The sequence below is a fragment of the Pecten maximus genome, chromosome 6 (assembly GCF_902652985.1).
Source record: "Pecten maximus chromosome 6, xPecMax1.1, whole genome shotgun sequence".
NCBI lineage: Eukaryota > Metazoa > Mollusca > Bivalvia > Pectinida > Pectinidae > Pecten > Pecten maximus.
Window position 1 is genome coordinate 12,002,288 of NC_047020.1, and position 17,752 is coordinate 12,020,039.

Genomic DNA, 17,752 nt, shown 5'->3' on the forward strand with positions numbered 1-17,752 from the left:
ATTTTACTGGTACTTATTACCGGTAATAAGTATTAACAAAGAAATGTGTTTTTTCTCAATTAATTTATAAATACCGTATTTATTCTAATAAACGCCCCGGGGGCGTGAAATTTTTCCAAGGGGAGGCATTTAATGGAGATCAAAATTTCAGAGTTGGTAAGTTGTGAGATCTGTTGTATGTACCCATTTCACACCATGAAACATATAGTGGTACTGTGTATATAGTTACTGAAATTTTGTTTTGTGGTTTGTGTTAGTTTTATGTTGGATATCCTTTAAATAATTACCTCTGGACACACGTGGATGGATATATAACTGTGCCACGGTAAATTCTTTTTCTTGAATTGAGGAATTTTTCTTTCCAAAAAAAGGGGGGGGGGGGGGGGGGGGGGCGTTTATTAGAATAAATACGGTACATGTATTTGTGCTAATGGCTATAGAATAAAACAATACATTGTACATTACAATTCACACATATTTTTTTGAATGTTAGAATTGTGTTGTAGCATTAATTCACAATCTTTGATGTAGTGATACCATCCCTGGTTGAAATATTCAGAGTTTTGAATACAAATTGTGATACCTTTTATAATTTCCATCATATAATTGGCTTGGAGAGGCCATTAAAAATAACTCATTATTACTTTATATTTAGTAATTTACTCAATATGTAAAGATATTATCCTACAATAGCCTTTCTAAAGAAAAAAAATGATAAGATATTTCAAAGTTGTAGGAATAACAAATGAAAGACACTTTTCTCAGACAACATAGTAGATGTAGTGTTTGGATTTTACACAAGTATCACATTGGAATAATATCTGGGGCCCAGTAAAATTTTGGTCGAGGGCATAACTAGAGACAATGGAATCTATGTTGGACAATCAAAAACTACAGTAACTATGGTCTAACTAGAGACGGCACAAACTCACTTTGGTTACATGTGAATTTGTAAAGGAAATTAATTTGATGTTCATTCCTAGAAGACTATGGCTCAATGAACAGTTTTCCTTTGGTCTAACCACAGCAACGAGACATCATCTGCACGTGTATCATCACCCACATTATGCATTTATAATTATGATTGATGGAACAATATGACTAGAGTAAAAGATAGATGGAACAGTCAGACTATAGTTAATGATAGACGGAACAGTCTGACTATAGTTAATGATAGATGGAACTGTCTAACTATAGTTAATGGTATCAGTACAACTATAGTTAATGATAGATGGAACAGTCTAACTATAGTTAATGATAGACGGAACAGTCTGACTATAATTAATGATAGATAGAACTGTCTAACTATAGTTAATGATAGATGGAACTGTCTAACTATAGTTAATGATAGATGGAACAGTCTGACTATAAGTAATGATAGCTGGAACTGTCTAACTATAGTTAATGATAGATGGAACTGTCTAACTATAGTTAATGATAGATGGAACTGTCTAACTATAGTTAATGATAGATGGAACTGTCTAACTATAGTTAATGATAGATGGAACTGTCTAACTATAGTTAATGATAGATGGAACTGTCTAACTATAGTTAATGATAGCTGGAACTGTCTAACTATAGTTAATGATAGATGGATCAGTCTAACTATAGTTATTGATAGATGGAACAGTCTAACTATAGTTAATGATAGACGGAACAGTCTGACTATTGTAAATGATAGATGGAACAGTCTGACTATTGTAAATGATAGATGGAACATCTTGACTAAAGTTGGTAAATGATTGATGATCGGACTCGTTCAATTTGTAGAATATTTTCATTTGGAAATAAGCATGGGACAACAATTAGTATGATATTTTTACCCTGACTCCCAAGGGGCTGAGCAGCTCCCCGGCGCTATTCACCTAAACATCACCATGCTATGTACTGTTTATATCATGGAATAATAATGCATCTATAGTGTAGTGCTTTCTTTGATATATTTATGCAAAGTACTATTTTTATACATGTACATGTTTTATCAGTCCATGTTAGACAATCACATTTTGTATGTTGGGTTCCTTGTCGTTTTGGTCAAGACAACTGTTATACAACATGACTAAAAGTGCTGGAATAATTTTTTGCAAAACTTAGAGCATTTTTTTTATAGAGAACGGATTATTATGGTATAAACAAACAAAACCAGTTATTTTTCGTGTAGTTTTGGAGCTAAAATTATAATGCCATCTTTGATTTGTCAATCTAAATGTTTAAATTGTGCTAATCTTGATATAAAGCAAACATACATGTTATGTTCACATTGTTAATCAGTATGGTCAGTAGGATACTTGAAAATAAAATCTCCCTTTCTGAAGTAAAACCATTACACTCTGTGACAAAAAAAAATTGTTTGAAAAGATATCACGGGGCTTGATTTCAGGGGGTGGCCTTATACCTCTTCCTTACAACTCCATCTTCAGTAGTGAAAACACGGTGACAAATTATGCAGATGAAGATGAACATCATAAAAAAAAATGAATATGAATGTTTATAAAGTTTTCATTGAATTCATTACACTAACTTGTAGGTTGTTACATGTCAAGAAAAATGTCTAATTAAAAGAGAGAGAGAAAAAATCAATTTTGTAACAAAACACTGATATGTCCCTTATTCGAATTAGCAAAAATCAATTAAAAAAAGTATTTTGATGGTTCATACAATACCAATTTTTTTAAACTACATGTATGATAAAATGTGAAAACAAAGTGAAGGCAAATCAATTCCAGAAATTATCACACACAAAAAAAGAAAAATTGTTTTAGATTATTTTGTTTTTAAATTATTTATCGATTGGAATGGTTTTTGATGTTTCCTGACTGGAAGACTTAACAATCAACAAATTTATACACTTAATTTTGATGATGGCAGAAGGCTGAAAGTCAACAAAATTTGACGCCAGTTAACCAACAAATATGGAAATTAAATCTAGTGTAGTGCCCGGTAATGTAGTATGAGTTGTGTCCCCTGTATATAGTGAGTGTATAGTTGTTAAGTTTGTATATTCTGTTATGGAATCTCTGTATATGATGTGAAAACATGAAGGAAACTCCTTCAAATAATAACATAATTATTATAATAATAATTATTCACAATGATATTATTTCTTTGTTGTTTTTTTGTCCACCATCTGGCTGTTCGTATTGTTCTTCCTCGATGGTCGATTGTCTATCTTTATATCTCATCATCACTATAACTCAACAAGTACTGGATCAATTTTTCACAAAATTCCTTTGATCTGTTTCATTGTGCATGTTTTGAGTTCCAGACTGATCAAAAAAACAAATTTGATGCCATGGTATTTTAAAACACATCTGAAGATGAGCTAGCTGTAGTTGTCATTGACTGGAGAGAACAAGAGCACTGTGGAGCAGAAATGATATACTGTACGCCAGTCTGGTACCCAAGTGACATACGTTCTTGTATCATAATATAGAAGATAAATAAGAAGGAAGGTCCAATCAAAATGCTGCTCAAGAAACCTTAACTGTACAGCTCGGTAACTAATCCTACTAAGTTTCACACTGATAATCAGAATGCTCCAGACAAGATCAAAATGCCTTTCTAACTGTTTGACAAGCCGATGAGGAGGTTCATCATTTGGCAGTTGCTTCAGAATAACAAGCTCCTTGTGCATCAATGAGAACACAAACACTCATTAAAATACAACAATCTTTATTGGTCATAAAGGATGCTTGATATGTGTCAATGTTAACAGTATGATCCCATCATACATTGATATGTGTCAATGTTAACAGTATGATCCCATCATACATTGATATGTGTCATTGTTAACAGTATGATCCTATCGTACATTGATATGTGTCATTGTTAACAGTATGATCCCATCATACATTGATATGTGTCATTGTTAACAGTATGATCCCATCATACATTGATATGTGTCAATGTTAACAGTATGATCCTATCGTACATTGATATGTGTCATTGTTAACAGTATGATCCCATCATACATTGATATGTGTCATTGTTAACAGTATGATCCTATCGTACATTGATATGTGTCATTGTTAACAGTATGATCCCATAGTACGTTGATATGTGTCATTGTTAACAGTATGATCCGATCGTACATTGATATGTGTCATTGTTAACAGTATGATCCTATCGTACATTGATATGTGTCATTGTTAACAGTATGATCCTATCATACAGTGTATAAAAACAATAATGATGAATAAATACAATACAATCAACACTGGGGTTGGCAATTTTGTGGCATATCCACATGGATAGAGACACACTTGAGTAGAAAAAAAATCCAATTTGATGAATTTTACTGTTTTGTGCTTGTTGTAAACACCTTTGAATTCCTACTTAACAGATTCATCTCAATATTTACAGAAATTAAGATACAACATACAAATAAAACATTTGTGTCTAAACTAAGGCACATTACCTGTTAAACATTGCCATAATTAACTTCCAGCCAATTTTCACTTTACATACAAAAAACATGCTAAAGGTTAACAATGTAATTTACACAATTGATGAAATATCTGGGCAGGAATTGTATTGCATTATATCTGGAATGTCCCCTTCTGAGTGAAGGGTGGATATGTAACAAACGGATACCGTCTCCGATGGTTCTCCGATACACATGTAGCTATAAGTGAAGGGTGGATATGTAACAAACGGATACCGTCTCCGACGATTCTCCGATACACATGTAGCTATAAGTGAAGGGTGGATATGTAACAAACGGATACCGTCTCTGGTGATTCTCTGATACACATGTTTATTCTCCGATACACATGTAGCTATAAGTGAAGGGTGGATATGTAACAAACGGATACCGTCTCTGATGATTCTCCGATACACATGTAGCTATAAGTGAAGGGTGGATATGTAACAAACAGATACCGTCTCTGGTGATTCTCCGATACACATGTAGCTATAAGTGAAGGGTGGATATGTAACAAACGGATACCGTCTCTGACGATTCTCCGATACACATGTAGCTATAAGTGAAGGGTGGATATGTAACAAACGGATACCGTCTCTGATGATTCTCCAATACACATGTAGCTATAAGTGAAGGGTGGATATGTAACAAACGGATACCGTCTCTGGTGATTCTCCGATACACATGTAGCTATAAGTGAAGGGTGGATATGTAACAAACGGATACCGTCTCTGATGATTCTCCGATACACATGTAGCTATAAGTGAAGGGTGGATATGTAACAAACGGATACGTCTCTGATGATTCTCCAATACACATGTAGCTATAAGTGAAGGGTGGATATGTAACAAACGGATACCGTCTCTGATGATTCTCTGATACACATGTAGCTATAAAACTCTTATAATGGTAAAGAAAAGTGTCTACAGAAGATTATTATAATAATGATGAAGTAACGAGTATGTCATAAATTACCTGTTTCATGATTTAGTCCATATCTCTGGACAAGATAATGACAGTGCAGAACTATTAACATTATAACATTGACAATTCTTGTAAGGTATTTCAATACAAATTATTTATATCACTGACATTAGAAGTTATTAATTACAAGCAAACGATGGAATGTTTAAAAGTTAAATTACAGTAAATATTCTGGTACATCACAACCACACAGAACTTTGATGTTTTATCATACACGTAGATTATGTGGCATCATTTGGAACATTTTTGTGATTGGTAGTTCACTGTAAATGCACATTTCAGCGGTTATCTTCATGGCAATTTTACATTAGATTCTACCACAAGTAAGGATTGATAAACACCCTTTTAATTACATTACATGTGTATTAATATATATTTCATTGCCCTACCTACATTTTGGCATCCTAACTCAATGAACAGCATCCCATTAAGTTCAATTTTAATAGATAAAGTAGGATACTTGTGCATTAAATTGGACTTGTCACAGGCAAAGTATATCTCAATACTGAACCTTTGTTGAATCAACACTGGTTGTGGAACAAAATAATTATTTTACAGAGAAATACTTGATTGGATATTTAGAATTACGTGTAAATACACTGGGACTGTTTAACTTGTACCTCTTGTTTGTAAGGCCAACAAGTACAGGTAAGAACACTCCTGTATCATATGCCATATCAATAACAATACAATTTTATATAGATCGTCACATAAACTTGTCTGTTCCAGTGAAGTGAAAGCAATAATGTCATACATCAGAACTCTAATGGAAGCAAACAATTTACAATATAATATACACTTTATATACAGCTAACAAACTATCTTACATAATAAGGATTATTTGTGTGTGTGTATAGAAATATATTACAACTCACAACCAATTACAAGACAATGTGACCCTATGACCTTTTACACAGTCACAGAAAACAGGGACATACTGTATCGAGGAAAAGACTAGAATCCTTGGTTTTCGATAAATGAAAAACAACTGATAATTATTTACTTCAAATTTGAAGATAGCTGATAGCTTGTCAAAATCTTGCAAAAATATTATCACTTTTCTGAACCAACATGTCTTTGTGTGGTTATAAGTCAATACAAAGCATACATAGATGAAAAAAAACTTTTTAAGTTTGACTTTTTGTTTAGAAACCTAACATATATCTTGTCAGATGTATATTCTGTCTATATTATATTGGTTTATGATCATTAATATTAGGGATAGTATATTGTCTGGGGTCAGGTCCCAGTGGTGTATAAACAATCCTATTAGGGACTAATTTCTACTATCAAAAAAGTGGTATATTTATATTGAAACAACATCACTATGTAATGAAAACTAGACATAGTAAAATATCTTGATCTCTACACAGAATGTGAAAATTATATTTTGTCGAGTGAACCCTTCATGATGTAGTGTATACAGCGCCCGGGAGCACTAGGAGAGGTTAATGAAAGGAAGAAAGAGGTGATATGGAGCGAATTTACAACCCTGTTTTATGTAAAATACAATGAACCCGTTTGAGAGAATACAAACCGAAGAAGCCAGCAGGACTATTAATTACACATGACATTTACTTAAATAATTAAAGTTCATTAATAATCTAATAAGTCGAAATCATCATGAGTTAACGAAGACAAACATTACATATATACTATACAACTCCTCAAAAAGAAACTTGATAAATGTCTGTAATTACCGGGTATACACAGCAACATGAATTAATGGTACAGCCATCAAGGGAGACAACTACATATAATGTTACAACCATCAATTTTTTATTGCCACGATGTTTCCTCTAAATGGGTTTGTGGCTCCGTATTATATTATCAAATAACACATAAACTGAGTAGAATAACCAGCTTAAAATATGCCCGGCTATTAATTTTAAACATCAGAAAATGTAAGATATTGGGCCCCAGTTTCATCAATATTTCTTAACTAAAGGCAATATCTTAACTTAGAATTTTCCATAGAAATGAACTACACTGACAAAATTTAAAGAAAGTTCCTTAATAAGAATTTTTCATAATTATAATAATCTTTTCCTATGGAAAATATTAAATTACCTTGGTAAGGAATGTTGATGAAACTGTGACCTAACATCTCATAAAAAATCCAAATCCACATAAATTCCTTAAGTATTAAGTGTACGGCATCATAAAAGGTTACAGAAAACTGTAATTGCTGCAACGATTAAACTTCCTGCAGATATTCTCACATTGTTACCATGGTTACAATAGTCTTCATTACAAAAGCATTCTGTAACCGACATTCCATTGTATTGTGCATCATGGCAGTATGTCTTGGTCTGTGAATGGCACCCCCTGTAAACCTCATAGGTGCCTGGAAATAAGCATACACAATGATTAGGAACATGAAACAGTTTAAAAAAATTAACACCATATATGTCTATTCTTCTTTTGTGTGATTGGTTGGATTGGGATAATGCATTTTGTGTTATGGTATCATTTTGTCGTACGATTGTCTGTTTACTTCCTAATATATCGTAGTGTTTCCCCAACCTGACATGCCGAATAGGAGTATATAATGTGGAACACAATTACGTAAAACCCAGAGAAAAAAATTCAAGTACACGTTCAACAAAAAAAGAGCAAAAATATGTGGGAACCATATTATCGTGATTGATTGTGGTAATGTCACCTTTTGTTTGTGGTGATGTCACCTGTTGATTGTACTGATGTTGCCTATTAATTGTGGTAATGTCACCTGTTGAATGTGGTGATGTTACCTTTTTATTGTGGGGATGTCACTCATTGATTTTGGCGATTTCACCTATTGATTGTGGTGATGTCGTCTATTGATTGTGGTGATATCACCTATTGATTGTGGTAATGTCACCTGTTGAATGTGGTGATGTCACCTGTTGATTGCGGCAAAGTCGCCTATTGATTGTTGCGATATCACCTTTTATTGTGGCGATGTTACCTTTTTATTGTGGCGATGTCACTCATTGATTTTGGCGATGTCACCTATTGATTGTGGTGATGTCACCTGTTGATTGTGTTGATATCACCTATTGATTGTGGCGATATCATTAACAGATTGGCAATATCACTAATGATATCTTTTGAATGACTTTTTGTGCACTGTTAAAAGTTCAATAAAAATTTGATCCTAATTTAAGTATCAAATATTCATATTCCAATGGAATTTCAATCAGATTTATAACTTAGTTGTTACACAAATTTCTTTACCATGTAAATACCCAGTTCAACAAAGCCATGTAATAGCAGATTACAATCATATTGATATCTCATATTGTATGTCACAGGAGAGGTTTCAGGCCTGTACTGGAGCTGACAAATACTACAATCTTCTATTTACCTTGAGAACGTTTCCCTCTACGCTTTACACAGCTACCCGAACACAGGTTGGCATAAGGATTTGTGTAAGCAAAAATGTCTCCACATTTCTCATCAGGATAATTACAGCTATAGCACTTGATGTTTGCTTCACCTGTCATATCAAAAACAGCTTGATGTATTACATGTAAGTAAATACAAGTTGACATATGTACATGTTGATCAATACAGTGATGCGAGTACAGTGATGCGAGTCAACTGTATACAAAATACTGACTATCATCTCATCCACTGCGTAAAAGGAAAGGGTCCATGTGGCTTGTACATAGTGTTTAATAGGTCTCTGTCACTCAGCTGACTGAGCATGCTTCTTTGCCTTGGTAGGTAGAGCCTATCATGCTGGAGACTTGGATTTCAATTCTTATTCATTAAGATTAGGGAGTATATATCACCTGATCTACCGTAATGTATACAGTAAGAGTAGGGAGTATATATATCACCTGATCTACCTGTAATGTATACAGTAAGAGTAGGGAGTATATATATCAACTGATCACCGTAATGTAAACAGTAAGAGTAGGGAGTATATATCACCTGATCTATTGTAATGTATACAGTAAGAGTAGAGAGTATACATTGTATATCACCTGATCTACCGTAATGTATACAGTAAGAGTAGGGAGTATATATCACCTGATCTACCGTAATGTATACAGTAAGAGTAGGCAGTATATCACCTGATCATCTATGGCAAATAACAATATGACAAATAATAAAACTAATTTATATGGCCAGCTGATAACTTTTGGATTACCTTACAAAATAGCCCGAGTTTCCTCTGGCTCCGACACCATAGACATGGCTACTTACAAAATAGAGGTTAATCCTCTTTTTCATACATGTTTAAAACTGGGGAGTAAAAGATGACAAAGTCTCTTAACTAGCTCAGACTAGCGGGACATTCCTTTTAGCCTAGTGTATGACGAGAGCGAAAGATCGCCAGTTCGAGCCCCAGTAAGGGCAGGTTATTTAACTAATTTTTCATGACTCTTTCCTATTGCACATGAATACCATTGACTTGAGCCAGATATTGAATTGTATGAGGCGTAATAATACATATAAAATGGGTTTCTTATATAGGTGTATTAGGTCTACCTGATTACTCAACCCCCGGTCTTCTGATTACTCATGATCGAGCTAGCCCAAGACTTACACACATCTCAGATACTGTATGCACATCAGATAAAACAAAGATCTATTATGTGCGAGTATGTGTGAATTATGGAAGATTCCATATAGATCTACTCACCAATGACGAAGAAGATATACAACACAAGGAGAGAAAGGAGCCACCTTTCCATTCTTACCGCCCTCCGTTTGTAAAGAACGAACCCGGAAATTAACCGGAAGTAAACAATCAAACCACAGTTATCTTCCCTTAGGGTCTCACTAATTACCGACAAGAGCCGACAAGAAACTAGATTTACCGACAAGAAACCGACAAGAAAGAAAATGAGAGATAAAATAGTTTTTATTTATCAAAACAATGTATGATTTGTTTATTTATTTATTTTTTTTTTGTAATAGTTTGTGGTTGGATATAATGGTTGTGACAGGTAATATTGAGCCGACAAGAAAACATGTTTACCGACAAGAGGCTGGAATTACCGACAAGAAAGAAAATAAAAACATTTTATTTATTAATACTGTGTTTGATTTGTTCATTTATTAGTTATTTATTATCTATTTGGATTGTTTTGTTGTCTAATGTAATGTTGGCGACAGGTAATATTGAGCTGACAAGAAAAATAGATCTACCGACAAGAGGCTGCAATTACCGACAAGAAAGAAAATAAAAGATAAAACACATTTTATTTATCAATACCATGTTTGATTTGTTCATTTATAAGTTATTTATTATCTATTTGGATTGTTTTGTTGTCTAATGTAATGTTGGCGACAGTTAATTGAGCCGACAAGAAAAAATGATTTACCGACAAGAGGTTATAATTAGTCTACCGTCAAGAAGCCGACAAGAAAATGAACAATACGATCGTTTTTATTTCTTGATTTTTACTAATTTAATTACACGTACAATGTAGTAATATATGTAGATGTCGACAATGATTGCATTACCAGAAAATGATTGATACAATTGTTTCTGTATCTTAGTTTCTAATAATTTCACTGCATTGAACGGGAACCGACAAGAAGTTAGAATTACCGACAAGAAGCCGACAAGAAAGAATAGAAAGATTATTTCTTCGTGTATACTAATTTAATTATATGTACTGGAATATATTGAACAATTAACAATTATATTATATGTATATATTTAAAAGAAATTTATTAAATGATATGATAATGGAATAACTTCAATGTTAATTTTGCATTGATTACAATAACTACCAATATATTCCAAATTTCGTACTTATTTAAAAAAAAAAAAGTAAATCTCAGTATATTTTTATTTTATATAAGTTCGTGTAGATTGATTATTAGAAATTGTTGCAATGTAAATTCGAATAGGTGATAAAAATATTCTTAAGTGATATCATCTATACGAATAGGTGATATCACTTATGATATTTTATAAGTGATATCACCTATTCCAATTGGTGATATCACCTATTCGAATGAGTGATATCATTATGGGGCGCCGTTTTACTATTTATTCACATTTGGTGATATCACCTATTCAATCAGTGATATCACCTATTCTAATAGGTGATATCACCAATTCATTTTTCAAATAAGTGATATCACCTATTCGAATTGGTGATATCACCTATTCGTTTCATTAAGTGATATCACCTATTCGAATGAGTGATATCACCCATTCGAATAGGTGATATCACTTAATGAAACGAATAGGTGATATCACCAATTCGAATAGGTGATATCACTCATTCGAATAGGTGATATCACCTATTCGAATAGGTGATATGACTTAAAGATATTCTTAAGTGATATCACCTATTCGAATTGGTGATATCACCTATTCGTTTCATTAAGTGATATCACCTATTCGAATGAGTGATATCACCTATTCGTTTCATTAAGTGATATCACCTATTCGAATGAGTGATATCACCTATTCGAATGGGTGATATCACTTAATGAAACGAATAGGTGATATCACTTATTCGAATAGGTGATATCACTCATTCGAATAGGTGATATCTATGGGGCGCCGTTTTACTATTTATTCCCATTTGGTGATATCACCTATTCGAATAGGTGATATCACCAATTCATTTTTCAAATACGTGATATCACCTATTCGAATAGGTGATATCACCAATTCGAATAGGTGATATCACCAATTCGAATAGGTGATATCACCCATTCGAATAGGTGATATCACTTAATGAAACGAATAGGTGATATCACCAATTCGAATAGGTGATAAGACTTAAAGATATTCTTAAGTGATATCACCTATTCGAATTGGTGATATCACCTATTCGTTTCATTAAGTGATATCACCTATTCGAATGAGTGATATCACCTATTCGTTTCATTAAGTGATATCACCTATTCGAATGAGTGATATCACCTATTCGAATGGGTGATATCACTTATGAAACGAATAGGTGATATCACTTATCCGAATAGGTGATATCACTCATTCGAATAGGTGATATCACCTATTCGAATAGGTGATATCACTTTAAAAAGTTCTTAAGTGATATCACCTATTCGAATAGGTGATATCACTCATTCGAATAGGTGATATCTATGGGGCGCCGTTTTACTATTTATTCCCATTTGGTGATATCACCTATTCGAATAGGTGATATCACCTATTCAATCAGTGATATCACCTATTCGAATAGGTGATATCACCAATTCATTTTTCAAATACGTGATATCACCTATTCGAATAGGTGATATCACTTAATGAAACGAATAGGTGATATCACCAATTCGAATAGGTGATATCACTCATTCGAATAGGTGATATAACCTATTCGAATAGGTGATATCACTTAAAGATATTCTTAAGTGATATCACCTATTCGAATTGGTGATATCACCTATTCGTTTCATTAAGTGATATCACCTATTCGAATGAGTGATATCACCTATTCGTTTCATTAAGTGATATCACCTATTCGAATGAGTGATATCACCTATTCGAATGGGTGATATCACTTATGAAACGAATAGGTGATATCACTTATCCGAATAGGTGATATCACTCATTCGAATAGGTGATATCACCTATTCGAATAGGTGATATCACTTTAAAAAGTTCTTAAGTGATATCACCTATTCGAATAGGTGATATCACTCATTCGAATAGGTGATATCACCTATTCGAATAGGTGATATCACCAAATGGGAATAAATAGTAAAACGGCGCCCCATAGATATCACCTATTCGAATAGGTGATATCACTTAAAAAAGTTCTTAAGTGATATCACCTATTCGAATAGGTGATATCACTCATTTGAATAGGTGATATCACCAAATGGGAATAAATAGTAAAACGGCGCCCCATAGATTCTTGCATTAGTACTCGTACGACTGTTTGAATCAAGACTAAAACGATCCCCGTAGGCAAGGGATACTGAAATACAATTTTACTATAAATAATTCCCCTTGGGCAAGGGAATATTTGTACCAATACGAATATTTCCCCGTTGGGAAGGGAATACACAGATACGGACTTTGAATAAAGGAGATGGCATATCCTTGTGGAAAATGTGGCAAGAATTGCACACGAATGTGTGTATTCTGTGAGAAATGTGAGATGTGGTTTCACAACCGATGTGAGAATTTGACAACACCTCAATTCTCCATCTTGAGACAAAGTCTTAAATGATATGATACAGTTTTACAAATTACATGTTTGCATTGACCAATAGGCATAGTTACATTTTATTTGAGAGTGAACTACTTAATTATTGGAGTTAAAAGTTTAGTGTATCTAAATTGTAAATTATACAATGTATTTTTATTTAAAAAATATTTTGTGATAAATACCTCTTCAATTTCCATGTCCATTTTCTGCAGCTGGTAGAATTTGAAAGCAGGGGACAAAAAAGAGAATGTACATTATGTGGGACGTGTAGCTTTGCACACACATTGAAAGAGTGATAACTGACTTGTGTGCTTTATAGAGGGCCATAGTGTCATCATATGGAGGTTTCTCCGAAACGTTTTTTTAAACTGGAACTTTATTTTATCTTCTCTCACCTGGATACATATTAACATTTAACAGATGACCAATAAAACAAAATATTTTTTCCTGTTAAAATTCAGTGATTATTGTACAGTAAGCATTTAAAAACAATCATTAATTTCATCCTACAAAAGACATTTATGAAATAAATGGTCAACTTAAAGTTTGAATTAAATGTCTGTAGTGTTTATATGATAGAACCTAACCGGCATTTGATATACAGTGAAACCTCTCTACGGTAAGTTTGACCACAGGCTACCAGTCGCAATTACGGGCCAATAACGTTAATTAGTGGTCTTTGGAAATGTCAGAAGTGGTCGTTATACGGAATAGCGGGTTGGTTGTAATACTGAAGGGACCAATACAAAGACATATAGGAGAAAATAGCGGGACAGAAAGAAAGAGCCCGTAATATTGGGGTGGTCGTTATGTGAGGTTTCACTGTATTTCAGTAAAAAATGTACATTGTTTTCTTGACAGGTTTTTCTGGCGGAAAGCCATTGCAGATCATGAGTGGGGGAAGTCCAAAGCAGGGTCAGAACATTCAAGTGGTGGGGACTGTTCTGGGTCAGCAGGGTGGACTTAAGCCTGGCCAGGCAACTATCCCCATCTCCCAGCCCCAGATCCCCGATAACCAGGCCACTCAGGCCACAGTACTGGCCCCGGGATAGATCATACCTAACCCAACCAAGGCCCAAGCCAAGGGGTCACAGAAGGGCAAGGGTCAGTCTAGTGCTGTATATATGCCCGTTTAATAGCCCCTCCCCCTGGACTGAAACTTGCTGGCGGCCAGGGGATTCCCGCCCAGGGTGTCGGAATGTTACTACAGACTGTTAACAAATTCAACATGGTACAAGCGGCAGGTCGTGGGTCAGTCTCCATGACCCCTGTTGGGGACACTAGTCCACGCACTTTGGCAGCCACTGCCTTATCTACTAGCTCAACTGAAGTGCCCAACTCTGATGCCAAGTCATGACAGAGATGAATGTCTGTAGTCGATTCAGTGTGTTCGTTATCATCAGGAGTTATTATGGCAGTGAGTAAATAAAATATAGGATAGATAAAGTATACTTTCTGTTTATCACCAGAGTGGTGATATAAGTATTAATTATTTTGAACTATAGAACTATTTTATTACAGGTATCTCTATTTATTTTAATACATGTAGCCGTCAAACCTGTTTGTCCAGTTCACATGTCCACCTGAGTATATTTTACCTGTACATATGTACATTTGTATTGTATTGTCATGTTAATGTCTTGTCACGTGACTGCGTGTTCGTAGGTTGATTCAGATTCTTTATTTGCTTGAGTTTTTTAACTCATCACAATTACATAAGACATAATACAATATTTACATACACGAACACATTAACTTTTCATACAACAGTAAATCTAATTGAAATCATATCTAATCCCTTGGATTATTGTTGATACACTATAGTACATAATTATGATTTCAATCAGATTTCACTAATTCACATGCACACCATATACATTCATACCAACTTAATGATTGATATAGTATTAGAGAGAGAGAGAGAGAGAGAGAGAGAGAGAGAGTTTGAAATTATGGACTTAGCTGACAACAACCTTCTTCTGTACATAGCTAAACCAATATATTTTCCAAGATTATAAACTTCTTTCAAATTTTGTTTGCTTTTAACATATTGAATCCGTTTGTTAATACTTGAATTTTTTTTTACATAATAAGGTTTAAGACATTTTGCTCGTAAATCTGCATAAACACTACATTTTATCAAACAGTGAAATTCGTCCTCAATATCATTATCATTGCAAAATGTACATATCCTCTGGTTTCTATCTAAATCTCTGTATCTTCCTCTTTCTATATTCAAGTCATGTGCAGATAACCGAATCATAGTTACATTTCTCTGTATGTTAGTGTCTAATGGCTTATTCAAATATGACTGACAGTAAGAGGAAGTGATAAGATATTTATATAAATCTCCTTTAGGTGAATTATTTATCAGGGTTATACACTCCTGACGGAAAATATCCTTTATTTCTATCTTGAATAACTCAATATCATTTTTTTTTACAAATTCCAAATTATATATATAACCTATCCCACAATTGTTTAATTCCTGTTTCAACTGTACACTCCAACTATGATTGTTTTCTTCCATCTCATTGTAATTATAGTTGGGGATTTCAACGCTCATATCGATAAAGGTTTTGGACAGAAAAACCACGAAACCGCAAATGAAAAGGGACTCATACTACAATCATTTATACAACAACGTCAACTCTGTTCCGTAAATAGCCAAGCATGGTCTTTTGGGCTCGATTATACATATACTACAAAAAACGGAGTTTACAGAACTTTCATCGACCACGTTCTGTTTCCAAAGTACAAAATGGACATGCTTAACAGAAGCGGGGTAGTAGATGAATGTGCTGCAAATACATCAGACCATCTACCTATTGGTTTGACACTTACTGTTCCACATTATAGAACAGACTCGATTCCACAACAATCAGACAACTTTGCCATTAACTGGAAACGAGTTACTCGGGTCCAACCAGACACTTTCCGTTCCCTAGTACAAGGAGAAGTCGAATTACTTGATAACGATATCTCAGCAGAATATCGGGACATAGACGTGATTCTAACAAGGTTTTGTTCACAAATAAATAAAGCTGCGAAAGAGTACTTACCACATAAAATGTTCAAGTGGTATTGGATACCATATTGGAAAGAGGGTAATGTTAAATCGGCACACAAGTCTATGCGAGAATAGCGTGCTATATGGATCGCACATGGACGACCGCGCGGTTTCTGTTATACATCCTTTGCTGATTATAAACATGCAAAACGAGTCTTCAGAAGAGAGCTGGACAAGGCTAGATAAATCTACCTCAACAAACAATATGAAGACCTCATGGTGGCCGCAGAACTAGACACTGGAACATTTTTCAAGGTCATGCGTTCAAAGAACGCCCGAAAGGAGTCATGTAGCGAACTACGTATTAATGGTGAGATTGTGCGTGATCCCGAAACATTGAGATATGTATGGTTCCAGCACTATAAACATGTAAGTAGTCAAACAAACATGGATAATTATGACGAAGATTTCAAAAATCGCATTGAATCAGAAGTAGCCAATTTACGCGTACAGACATTTAACAACGTTGAAACGATCCTTGATACACCAATAACAATAGAAGATATTTTGTTTCATTAGAAGCTGATGAGTAGAGGGAAAGCAGCTGGTCACGACAAGGATATCTGTCGAACATCTTCAAAGTCTGTCTGATATTATTGTGGAATTACTTGTAAAAATATATAACAATATTATACAAAGTGAAATCTGTCCAGAACATTTCAAGTTAGGGATAGTTGTAACGTTATATAAAGGAAATAACAAAGACGGGCTTGACGTAAACAGTTATAGGGATATAACACTAATGTCGGTAATTCAAAAAAGGCGGTTAGTTCTGTTCTCAGAGATGAACAGTTTTCCTTCTCAATTCCAACAAGGTTTTCGTCGGGGATGTGGTAGTATCACGGCAGGATTCATTCTTTCATGAAAGTATATCTCACTATATGGAGACGTCTTTTCCGGTATGTATAGCATTTTTGGACAACCAGAAAGCTTTTAATAGTGTTTGGATTGCAGGTCTTTTCTTCAAACTTTACCAGCTTGGAATAAATTCTAAAACATGGAGACTCCTGTATAATTCATTTCAAAATGTGAAAGCCATGGTACTAGCCTATATGATGGGAAAATGTCGGAACCCTACTACGTCAAACAAGGCGTCGGTCAAGGCCGAACCATATCTGCCTGGATGTTTCTCGTCAT

General features: G+C 34.2%; 1 long non-coding RNA gene across 1 annotated transcript; it reads right to left on the minus strand.

Annotated features, from left to right (window-relative positions):
* Positions 1 to 3,655: 3,655 nt before the first annotated feature.
* Positions 3,656 to 10,164, minus strand: LOC117328978. Its single transcript, XR_004533086.1, has 3 exons — positions 10,044 to 10,164; positions 8,757 to 8,888; positions 3,656 to 7,754 (listed from the first exon to the last, which is right to left on the minus strand). It is a non-coding gene; the product is annotated as an uncharacterized LOC117328978 (long non-coding RNA).
* Between the last annotated feature and the right edge of the window lie 7,588 nt (positions 10,165 to 17,752).